The sequence below is a fragment of the Sus scrofa genome, chromosome 12, assembly GCF_054392235.1.
Source record: "Sus scrofa isolate SSC_HxYL_T2T_F1_AM1 chromosome 12, Sscrofa_HxYL_maternal_Yorkshire_Landrace_v2.0, whole genome shotgun sequence".
Taxonomy (NCBI): Eukaryota; Metazoa; Chordata; class Mammalia; order Artiodactyla; family Suidae; genus Sus; species Sus scrofa.
The window spans coordinates 26336669-26348746 of record NC_139394.1 but is presented as its reverse complement, the minus strand read 5'-3'; positions in this window follow the sequence as shown (position 1 = coordinate 26348746).

The window sequence follows — 12078 nt, the reverse complement described above, 5'->3', positions numbered from 1 at the left end:
ACGCCAGATCCTTAACCCACTGAGCGAGGTCAGGGATCAAACCCACAACCTCATGGTTCCTAGTCGGATTCATTTCGATGGGAACTCCCATTTTCTTTTCTTTTCTTTTAGTGGCTGCACCTGTGGCATAAGGAGGTCCCCAGGCTAGGGGTCACAATGGAGCTGCAGCTGAAGCCTAGGCCACAGCCACCTCAACACCCATCCGAGCCACATCTGTGACCTGCTAGGCAGCTTGCAACAACACTGGATCCTTAACCCACTGAGAGAGACCAGGGATCGAACCCACATCCTCTAGGACAACAGCAGGTCCTTAATGCACTGAGCCACAACAGGAACTCCTAATTCGTCATTTTCTTTAAGCACCTGTCAGCCAACCTCTGATCTGGAAGAAATCAGTGAGATGCCACTTCTATGGCCACCTGGGTGTCGGGGGGAGGATGTCCCAAGGGTACTAAGTAGTCACAGAGCTGAGACAGAGATGCCCATGACCAGCAGAAGCATTTCTCTTCCTGGCAGGAGCCCTGATTTAAGAGAAGGGCATGGAGTTCCCTTGTGGTTCAGTGGGCTAAAGATCCAGTGTTGTCACTACAGGGGCTCTGGTAGCTGAAGCAGTACAGGTTCAATCCCTGGCCCCAGAACTTCCACATACTACAGGTGTGGCCAAAAACAAAAACAAAAACAAAAAAAGGAATAAAAAAGAGAGGGGCATGTAATCGGTGTCCCTAAGAGGTCTCCTTCCTGTCGCTGGGAGTCACCCAACCACCCCCCAGACACTGACCTGGAGTCCTGTCCACCCAGAGCTCTGGGAAGAACGAAGCCACAGTCCCTCCCCACCCTCCAGGCTAAGAGAAGCCCCCAAGCCCCAAGCCCGCATGTGGCCTCTCCTTGTCTTGGCCAGTGAGGACAGGAGAAACACCTGCTTCCAATGTCTAGTGTGACCTATGAGGCAGAGGTCACCCGTGGTCCTCCCCTCTCTGCCAATGGGACTGGCACGGGCTCAAGCTGGAAGCAGACAGTCTCAGACCAGTTTGAAGGGAGAGGCAGGTCCCTGCCCTGCGTGGCGGCACCATAAGATCACCACACACTTACTGGGCCAAGCTCATCTACCACCCTAACGCGGCAGGTGGGGTTAATAGCCCTGTTTATGCGGGCAAACAGCCTCAGAGAGGTCAGGTCGCTTGCCCAAGGCCAGGACCCAACCACTTCCGGCTCTGGCCGGAAGTGTGAGTGACCAGGAGAGGTGGTGCGGCCCTGGAGCAGGTTTCATGGAGGAGGAGGACCAGGAGGAGGCTCAGGGCTGCCAATGGGGGCAGCCGGGGACACAGAGGCGTGGTGCGGCTTGGGCTGCGCGCTCCAGGGACTCAAGGGCTAGCCAGTGGAGCCCAGCCTGGGAGGGCCCCCTGCCAGCCCGGGGACCCGCCCAACCCAGAGCGCATCCCAGGCCACCCCCACACTGGTAAGACTAGGGGAGGACATGTCGGCCGGTAGCCTAGATGTAGGGGTGAGCTCCCTCCTCGGCGGCTGGGGTTGGGGGTGGCGCACCAGCCCCTGGCAGGGTCTGAGGACACATCCCCCCCCCCACCTCCCTGCAGTAGCAATTGGGCAGGAGAGCCAAAACCAAGGGGTCCGCTTGGGCCTGGCGCCCAGGACTGCAGGGTTGGGGCGGCGTCGGGCCTGAGACGACTGGGGGGGTGGGGGAGAGGGCGGGTCAGAGGCCTGCAGGGCTGGGGCCTGGCTGCCTAATGGTTTTCGGAGGAGGCTCCTGGCAGATTAAAGGTCTGCTCCGAGCAGGGTGGGGCGGCGGGGAAAGGATGGGCCCGGAGCCACGGGGCTGCGCTGGGCAGAGGGACCTGGGTTTTGGCGTAGGATGGGGCCAGGGCTCTGCTCAGGCCGAGGCGGAGGTGGGGTGGCTTTTCGTGCTAACCCAGGGCCAGGTGGCTGCACAGACAGGTGCTCAGGCTGCCGGCTGTGCCCTTGAGAGGGATGAAGACTCACTTGAAGGTGCTGTGGGGAAGGCGGAGCAAGGGGCTTGTCTTGAGGTTGCTGTGGCTCCACTTCTTACATAAGACAGAAACATCAGCTGCAGAGCAGCGCCCGGGGTAGGGGGTCGGAGACCAAAATACCCCAGTGCCCTGCTGGAGAGGACTTTTCCATGAGCTGAGCCTGGGTGGGAGGTTGAGGGGCTGGGTGGGAGGCCTCCTCTGCCAGTCTCCATCACCACTGGCAGAATCCCCTCCCTCTCACTGAACTCCCCCCACCCGCTGCCCGCCACTCTAAGCTTTTCTTTTTTTTTCTTTCTTTCTTTCTTTTTTTTTTTTTTTTTTTTTTTTTGTCTTTTTAGGGCTGCACCCACAGCATATGGAAGTCCCTAGGCTAGGGGTCCAATCCGAGCAACAGCTGCCAGCCTACACCCCAGTGACGCCAGATCCGAGCCACGTCTGCAACCTACACCACAGCTCACAGCAACGCCAGATCCCCAACCTACTGAACAAGGCCAGGGATCGAACCCACATCCTCATGGATATGAGTCGGATTGTTTCTGCTGTGCCACAAGGGGAACGCCAAGCCTTTTCCTTTCATTAGCCCCCCTCCCCCTCACCTATCCCCTCCCTCAGCCTCAGCCTCGCCTCCACTCGGCCCCTTCTGCCTTGGCCCCTGCCAATCCCTGCAGGGACCCATCTGAGGAGGCTGACACCTCCTTCAGCCAGGCCCAGGCCTGCCGGGCCCCCCCTCCCTTGCTGGAGCTGGCCCCAGGCAAGAGGCGCTTTCTCCTGAGAGGACCCCAGTTCTTTTCAGGGAGGTGACCCAGAAGAGGGGCTGGGCCTTGAGTGCAGGCTGGATGACTTCAAAGGGCGGTGGGTGGGGTTGGCGCCTGGTCACAGGTGCCACTCAGGGTGGGCCAACCTGCCCAACCAGGTCAGGGCTTGCTCTGCACCTCGCCCAGAACATCACGACACAGACCTGACAGCAGCTCCACCCATCAGAGACTCCCCCAGGGCCTCAGGAGAAAGACCTGAGACACAGGCTCCAGGATTCGAGGCACAGAGAGCCTGGCAGGTCATCCCCTCGGTGCTCCCACCCCAGCGCCCTGAGCCTCCACACACCCATTCACCCACATGCGCAGGGCAGCGCACTCTCTGGCCACGTGGGGACACAGATGGGATCCAAGGTCTCAAGAGGCCACACCTCGCTCTGTCCAAAAGTTCTTCCTGCTGGAGTTCCTGTCGTGGTGCAGCGGAAACAAATCCGACTGGGAACCATGAGGTGGTGGGTTCGATCCCTGGCCTCGCTCAGTGGGTTAAGGATCCAGCGTTGCTGTGAGCTGTGGTGTAGGTGGCAGATGTGGCTCAGATCTGGCCTTGCTGTGGCTGGGGTGTAGGCTGGCAGCTGTTGCTCCGATTGGACCCCCAAGCCTGGGAACCTCCATATGCCTCGGGTGTGACCCTAAAAAAAAAAAAAAAAAAAAAGTTCTTCCTGGTGTCTGTCTACCTCTGTCTGGGATTCCTAGGATGTGAGCAGGAGGTAGGCCAGTGCCCAGTCTGGCACCAGCTCCTTTGCATTATGGAGTCTTTGGACCTGAGAGAGGAGGCCCAGCGCCCCCCTCCCTCGCCCCCCCAACCAGACTTCATGTCAGAAAACACGGGCACGTTCCCACACATGGTACCAGGTGCTCAGGACCATGCTTGGCACTAAGGCTTGAAAAAAGACTGAGGTTGGTTCCCTTCCCACAGGAAGCTAATAGCCTCAGTTCGCTAATCTACAAAATGGGAATATAAGTACATACCACATAAGATTGTTGAGGAGATTAAATGAAATACCATGTCGGAGTTCCCACTGTGGCTCGGTGGGTTAAGGACACAGCGTTGGCTCTGCAGCGGTTTGGGTCACTGCAGAGACACCGGTTCGATCCCTGGCCCGGCCCAGTGGGTTAAGGATCCGGTGTTGCTGCAGCTGTGGCTTAGGTCCCAGCTGTGGCTCGGATTCAGACCCTGACCTGGGAACTTCTGTATGCTGTGGGTGCGGCCAAAAAAAAGGAGATATATTGTAAAGTGCTTAGCCTAGAGCCTGGCATATAGTAGGTGCTCAATACATGGCAGGTGTCCTTGGTATGAGTATTCACAGTACTCTAGTGAGGAGACCTCCCCCGGAGAACCACATGCGTCATGGTCCAGACTGGTCCTTTGCAAACTGAGTGGGTCCTGGCCTTGTGTGAACCTGTGTTTGCCCCTGCACCAGCTGCTCCACCTGCAGCTCACCCGCACATAGCCTCCAGGATTTGGACTGGCCCAGCCATCTATGGGAAGGGACTCCAGGAAAAGGCAGGAATGGGCTGCGGGGGCACTTGGCTCCTGGCTACGTGGTGAAGGCACACAGAGGGAGGAAAGGGGATCAGAGAAAGGATCTCAGGCAACTGAGTTCCAGGCAGGCCTCAAGAGGAGAGAGCTCCCAGCTGCCGCAGAAATAAGCAGAGGGAAGTGGCTCTGTGCATCCTGAGCCAGAGATAGGATGGCGACAAAGGAGGCTAGGAGAGGAGGATGCTGGGGGTGTACAGTAGGGATAAGGAGATGGAGAGATGAGAGCAGCAAACAGGGGAGTGGGAGGGTGCCTCCTATGGCTCTTTCTAGACCCCGTGCTGGTAGGACAGGCTGGGTACCAATGAGCCATGTCAGTGTCAGGGGCCGTGAGCCTGGCTTCTCCGCCAGCCCATGCCTCTGCAGGATGTAGTTATCGCCATGTATTCAATTCAGCAGTTTGGCAGGCAGGTGGGCATTCTTTACTGGGCACTGACTGCCAGAACCTGAGCACAGGCAGTGACTGAGATTGTCAGGGTCCCGGAGCCTGGGGTGCCTATAAACTGGAGGGAGCAGTGACCCCTCAATCCGAGAAGACTTCCTAGGGACAGATACCAGGCTGGACCAAAAGGGAGGGTGAGGAGGAGGGGGCGCTGGCTGGAGAAGTTACTGTGGGAGGGCAGAGCCGGCCAATCTGAGGACCTCCCCCAGCCAGGGGGAAGGAGAGGAGGGGTCACCTGGCCAAGACGAGCTGGGATCTGAAAGGCCAGAGCCTGGGGTCCAATAGGGGAGGGGACAGGTGGCAGGAGGGATGCTCCCGGCCTCGGTGGGAGGGGATGTCTCTGGACCCTGCTGACGCAGGCTGCCTCCTCCAACCTCCCTCTGTTGGGCTGCGGGAGCCGGATCTGCCACATTCCACAGAGGCCCGGGTTGCCATCCTCCTGGGCTTGGATGCGCCCCCAGGGGCAGGCTGGTCTCAGGGCTGGAAAAACTGGTCTTCCTTCCCCCCCACCCCACCATGCACACCAGCCTGGAGTTCGAGGATTCTTAAGGAAAGGGTGTCACAGGAACTGGAGGTTCCCCACATTCCACACTTATGGGCCTGGGAGGGGTATCGGGGAGGAGAGAATGGAGGGGAAACACATGAAAGGAGGAAGCAGGACAGGAGCGGCTCTGGCCAGCGAGGCGCGTGGCTGGTGGGAGCATCTGTAATAGACTCAGAAGCAGGATGAGAGGAGGGTTAGATCCCTCGCCCACTCCCTGCCTGGGAAGATGCCCTGCTTATAAGCAGGAAAGCTCAAAGATAGACATCAAGAAAAACTTTGGTTCCCATCATGGCTCAGCAGTAATGAACCTGACTAGGATGCATGAGGACACAGGTTCGATCCCCGGCCTCGGTCAGTGGGTTAAGGATCCAGCGTTGCCGGGAGCTGTGGTGTAGGTCACAGAGGTGGCTCAGAGCCTGCATTGCTATGGCTGTGGTGTAGGCCAGCCGCTGTAGCCCCATTTTGACCCTAGCCTGGGAACTTCCATATGCCGTGGGTGCAGCCCTAAAAAAGCAAAAGAAAAAACAACTTCCCAGTGGATCCCTGTGGGGGAGGAGCGACGTATTCTCTAAGAAGGAACAGAGGAAAAGAGAGAAAAGCTTTCAGCCTGGGAGGAATCCAGAAGTGCAGCCTTAGGATGTGCTGACAAGCCACTCACCCACCCCTCCTTCAGTGGCATGGGGTGGGGGTGGGGACTATCTTTCTATCCTGCTGCTTCCAGGGCCCCTGGACCGCGTTAGACCTCAGAAAATCTCCAGCCCCTGGCACTACCTCTATAAGTCTATCCTTTGCCGGAGTTCAGCCATGGCAAAATGGGTCAGGAATCCCACTGCAGCAGCTCAGGTCACTGCGGAGGTGCAGGTTTGATTCCCGGCCACAGCACCATGTGTTAAAGGATCTGGCATTGCCGTTGCCCCATCTGTGGTGTGGGTCGCAGCAGCAGCTCGGATTTGATCCCTGGCCCAGGGACTTTCCATATGCCCCGGGTGCGGTGATAAAATGAGCGGGGGTGGGGGGTGGGGGGGGGAGAGTTCCTTTGCAGCAAAAGAGATGTATAGTGACCAAAGTTAAAGTCTCAAAATTGGCCCAGGGGCATTGTCAGCCCAGCCCGCTTCTCAAGACATTCTCACGTGGGTACCTGTGTCCTCCCCTCTCTGGGATATGAGCCCCATCCCTTTCCCAGGCCTGCAGTGATGCTGGTGCTGAATAGTCCCCAAAAGGGTGGGGTGGGTTCTGATGGACCAAGACAAGCCCCTGAGGTTTCCATAGACCCACAGAACTTCTCCCCCTAGCATCAAAACCCAGCCCCTCTTGGAACAAAAGAGACCAGATTTCTGCTCCAGTTCATTTCTTAGGTAGGTGCTGAGCCTTGGCTTCTCAGAACATACGCCACAGACCACCCACCTGCCCCAGAACAGGGGAGCCCATGTTCAAAATATTCCCACAAACTCCCTATTGAGATTCACTGGGCCCAGGAACTTGCATTTTGTACTACTCTCCCCACCAAGGTCCCCACCTCCAAGCCCACCCGTGCTTCTGAGATGTTTAAGAATTTCTTGAGTTCCCGTCGTGGCGCAGTGGTTAACGACTCCGACTAGGAACCATGAGGTTGCAGATTCGGTCCCTGGCCTTGCCCAGTGGGTTAAGGATCCGGCATTGCCGTAAGCTGTGGTGTAGGTCGCAGGCACGCGGCTCAGATCCCGCTTTGCTATGACTCTGGCATAGGCCGGTGGCTACAGCTCTGATTAGACCCCTAGTCTGGGAACCTCCATATGCTGCGGGAGCGGCCCTAGAAAAGGTAAAAAGACAAAAAAAAAAAAAAAGAATTTTTGCAAAGGATCAGCCCAATGAGCAGTTCCTCGAGGATGGGGTTTGGGGGGGCTCAGACCAGGTGGCAGTAGCTTTCAAGCCTCCTGTGGCCCCGGGGAGGGAGGACGGTGTGACAGTGACCTCAGCACCAAAGACAATGTCTCAGGTCCTTTCCTTTGACATTCACGTAATGATCTTTATTGCAAACTCACTAAGTGCCAGGGGCTGTGGCTGGTCATTTCAGAAGAAGCCCTGCTCACTGGCTGGGGGGTAAAGGAGTGAGGCTGGGGGATGGACACGATGACCCTCTAAGCTCCGCCAGAGATCCAGAGGCATCCCTGCTCAGCCCCTTCCCACCCCGGCTCTCAGGACACAGGCCAGGCTTCTCTCGGCCTCCTCACAGCACTGCCCTGTCAAGAGGGACATTTCAGCAAGAGTGAAATTTCCTGAAGGTGCCGGGCCGCATGGAGGGGAAGGAGCCTCTAGCTCTGTAGTCTCATGTCCCAAGGAAGCCCTCACTGTTCACGCTGAACTCATTGATAGCGTCATCCTTCATTCATTCATTTCTTCACTGGGCCCCTCCTCTGATCCAGACTAGGACTCAGACATCAGGCATACCCTGTGCCATCCAGAGATGGAGTGCAGGCATTCAGGCAGTGTCCCATGCGGGCACCACCCATGTGCCAAGGGTCCTTGGCCTGACCCCCTGCAACCACCAGCACTATTGGCTGCAGAAGGATGGTGTAAATAGCAAGGGCTTGGAAGTTCCTGTCGTGGCTCAGTGGTTAACAAACCCAACTAGGATCCGTGAGGATGCGGGTTTGATCCCTGGCCTTGCTCAGTGGGTTAAGGATCCAGCATTGCCCTGAGCTGTGGTATAGGTCAAAGATGCGGCTCAGATCCTGCGTTGGTGTGGCTGTGGGGTAGGCTGGTAGCCATCGATCCGATTTGACCCCTAGCCTGGGAACTTCCACACGTCGTGGGTGTAGCCCTAAAAAAGACAAAAAAAAATAAAAAATAAAAAAAAAAAATAAAAGCAAGGGCTTTACGGTCAGATGGTCTGCAGTTTGAATCCAGCCTTCTGGTTCCTGGTGAAAAGCATCAAGGGCTTTGTCCCTTGCACCTGGGACTTCCCCTGGCTTGTCAGAGCACCAGGAACCTTGTCAATTAGGGGTAATTGAGGTAACAGCACATCAGCGAGTGAGTTTCTAATCACTAATTTCTCCTGTTAACAGCTTCGCCAATCAAAGCACTTGCCACATCGTCACAACACATACACGAGACTGGATCCCGGCACCTGGTGTGCGGTAGGGGCTTGCTGTACAAATGAGTGCTCAGTGCAATGACTAAAAGGGAAATTAGCAACAGCCTCTGGAAGGAGTTGGGTGTTGCCCTAAAGGTTCTGGTTTTTCTTTTTTTTTTTTTTTTGTCTTTTTGCCTTTTTGCACCCGCGGCATATGGAGGTTCCCAGGCTAGGGGTCTCATTGGAGCTGTAGCCCCCGACCTACACCAGAGCTGCAGCAACACCAGATCCAAGCTGCGTCTTCGACCTACACCAAGCTCATGGCAACACCGGATTCTTAACCCACTGAGCGAGGCTAGGGATCGAACCCGCAACCTCATGGTTCCTAGTTGGATTCGTTAACCACTGAGCCACAACAGGAACTCCAGGTTCTGCTTTTTTTTTTCTTTTTTTTTTTTCTTTTGTCTTTTTTGTTGTTGTTGTTGTTGTTATTGCTATTTCTTGGGCCTGCTCCCGCGGCATATGGAGGTTCCCAGGCTAGGGGTTGAATCGGAGCTGTAGCCACAGGCCTACGCCAGAGCCACAGCAACGCAGGATCTGAGCCGCGTCTGCAACCTACACCACAGCTCACGGCAACGCCGGATCGTTCACCCACTGAGCAAGGCCAGGGATCGAACCCGCAACCTCATGGTTCCTAGTCAGATTCGTTAACCACTGCGCCACGATGGGAACTCCCAGGTTCTGCTTTTGATTAGATCGAATGGCTGGTTTTTGGCTGAGAACCCACCGCTCTGTGGAGCCGGGTAACACATAAAGGGTTAATTCTGGCTCCTCTGATGCTTTTAGACCCAAAGACCCAGGTATTCTGAGTTGCCAGGTGAGCGTGGAGAGAGATGCATGTACTATACAAGATGTCCCCACAGTCTTTCAGGGCGGGGCGGGAGCCACGGCAGAGACAGCTAAGGAGAGAGAGACAGCTGAATCTCCTCCCAAGGTCTGCCCACCTCCCCGCAACCCTGCTACCACCTTCCCACTGTGGAAGCAACAGCCGTCCGTTCCCCACCCCCCACCCCCAAGAGAAGCCTTTGTATGTATTTGGGAAGCGCTTAAAAATTTCTAGCCTTGGGAGTTCCTGTTATGGCACTGTGGAAACGAATTCAACTAGTATCCATGAGGACACAGGTTCGAGCCCTGGCCCCGCTCGGTGGGTTGAGGATCCAGTGTGGCTGTGAGCTGTGGTATAAGTCACAGATACGGCTCGGATCCTGCATTGCTGTGGCTGTGGTATAGATCCAATTGGATCCTCAGCCTGAGAACTTGCATATGCCATAGGTGCAGCCCTAAAAATACCAAAAAAAAAAAAAATTCCCAGACATTCAGACCTGGGAGGTTGGACAGTGTCTCCTGGGCCTACCACCCCCTACTCTCAGTGAATGTGCCAGTGCTGATTATCCAGACTTTCCTGGGTCTTTCCTCTCTTTTTGCAAGAAGTTTCCCACAAGGAGAGGAGAGGTACGGTCCCCAACACCCCCCGCAAGTGCACACACACCACTATATAGGGAGAGTAGAGCTTTCCCCAGACCATCTAGCCACGTGCCACCCTAAGAGGAAGATCCTGCCTGGGGGGTGCAAGGAGGGAACAGGTCAATTTACCCACTGGGATTTGGGTCAGGCTTGAGGAAGTCCTTCCTAAATGGGCAGACCCAGCCCCAGGATCAGATCGCCAAGGGGTAACAGGACGCCCTCCTCTAGGGATGGTGACGCATGCGCAGCACAGGGGGGCAGCCTCTCTCAGGAGATCTGATGCGCACCCGGCTGGAGCAGCTGCTCTCCTAGAGCGCGCGCCCACCAGCACGAAGATACCGGGACAAGCATCCTTGTTCAGCCTTACCTGTGATGAGGCTGCCCAGATGCCTCCAATAATCAAGGTTCAAGTTAGATTTCATCCACCCAGTAGGTGTTTTGAAGCCTTAGACATGAAATTGCTCACTGTGTGCAGATGGGAACTGCTGGTTCTGTTCCTATTTGTTATTAAGGTCCCACTTAAATTCAAAAAAAATTTTTGAATGCTTACAGAGGTCCGGTAGCAAGCACATCAATGTTAACCACAGTTACTGGATGGGGGGATAGGCTTATGGAGCATTTGGTATCTATAGATTTCCATGTTGTTTACAGAAATTCTGCAGTGTCAGCATGCAGCACTTTTATAATTGACAAATTTGTAAATGACAAATTAAAAAAAGTTTTTTTAATGAAAGTGTCAATGGGAATCCTGGTGCTGGCTCAGTGTTAATGAACCCAACTAGTATCCATGAGGACACAGATTCAATCCTTGGCCTCGCTCAGCTGGTTAAGAATCCAGTGTTGCTGTGAGCTGTGGTGTAGGTCGCATAGAGGCGGCATCAATCTGGCGTTGCTGTGGCTGTGGTGTAGACCGGCAGCTGTAGCTCTGATTCAGCCCCTAGCCTGGGAACTTCCACATGCTGCGGGTATGGCCCTAAAATGCAAAAAAAAAAAAAAAAAAAAAAAAAAAAAGTGTAAGTAATTTACAGTGTTGTGCCAATTTCTGCTATACAGCAAAGTGGCCCAGTCATACATATAGATATATTTCCTTTCTTATATTCTCTTCCATCATGGTCTATCCTAAGAGACAGATATAGTTCCCTGTGCTGTGCAGTAGGACCTCACTGCAATTTTTTTTTTTTTTTTTGGTCTTTTTGCCATTTCTTGGTCCACTCCCGTGGCATATGGAGGTTCCTAGGTTAGGGGTCGAATCGGAGCTACAGTCACCGGCCTACACCAGAGCCACAGCAATGAGGGATCCGAGCTGTGTCTGTGACCTACACCCCAGCTCACGGCAACACTGGATCCCCAACCCACTGAGCAAGGCCAGGGATGGAACCCGCAACCTCATGGTTCCTAGTCGGATTCTTTAACCACTGTGCCACACTGGGAGCTCCCTCACTGCAATTTTTTAAATGAGCATTACTTGGGGGATAGAGGGAGGAGAGAAGGCCGGCACCCCAAGGAGAGGCCTACTCCTCCCTGGCACACACTCTCATCCGTCTTGGCTGCACTGAATATTTACAGAGCACTTGCCCGAGGCCACCCAGGGGGTTAGAGAAGAAAGAGACTGATCTTTGCCCAGGAACTCTGGTCCCAGTCCAGTAGACAGCGGGGGTTTCGCAGACTATCAAGGATCCAGAGTAGGAGTTCCCGTCGTGGCACCGTGGAAACGAACACTTTTAGAATCCACAAGGATGCAGGTTTGACCCCTGGCCTCGTTCAGTGGGTTAAGGATCCAGCGTTGCCATGAGCTGTGGTGTAGGTCACAGACGTGGCTTGGATCTGATGTGGCTGTGGCTGTGGCTGTGGTGTAGGCTGGCAGCTGTAGCTCCAATTGGACCCCTAGTCTGGGGACCTCCAAATGCTGCGAGTACCGGCCCTAAAAAGCAAAAAAAAAAGAAAAAAGAAAAAGAAAGAATCCATAGGAAAAGAGCCTTTCCTCCCCCTAGCCCCCCCCCCCACAAATACATACACTCAAACCCCCAGACTGTCATCTCACCAAACTGGGGCCCCACTCATGCTGACACCCTCGTCCCATGTTGTACACTCTCAGTCCCTCCTTCATCATTTTTTTTTCCCTGCTTTTTAGGGCCGCACCCTTGGCATATGGAGGGTCCCAGGC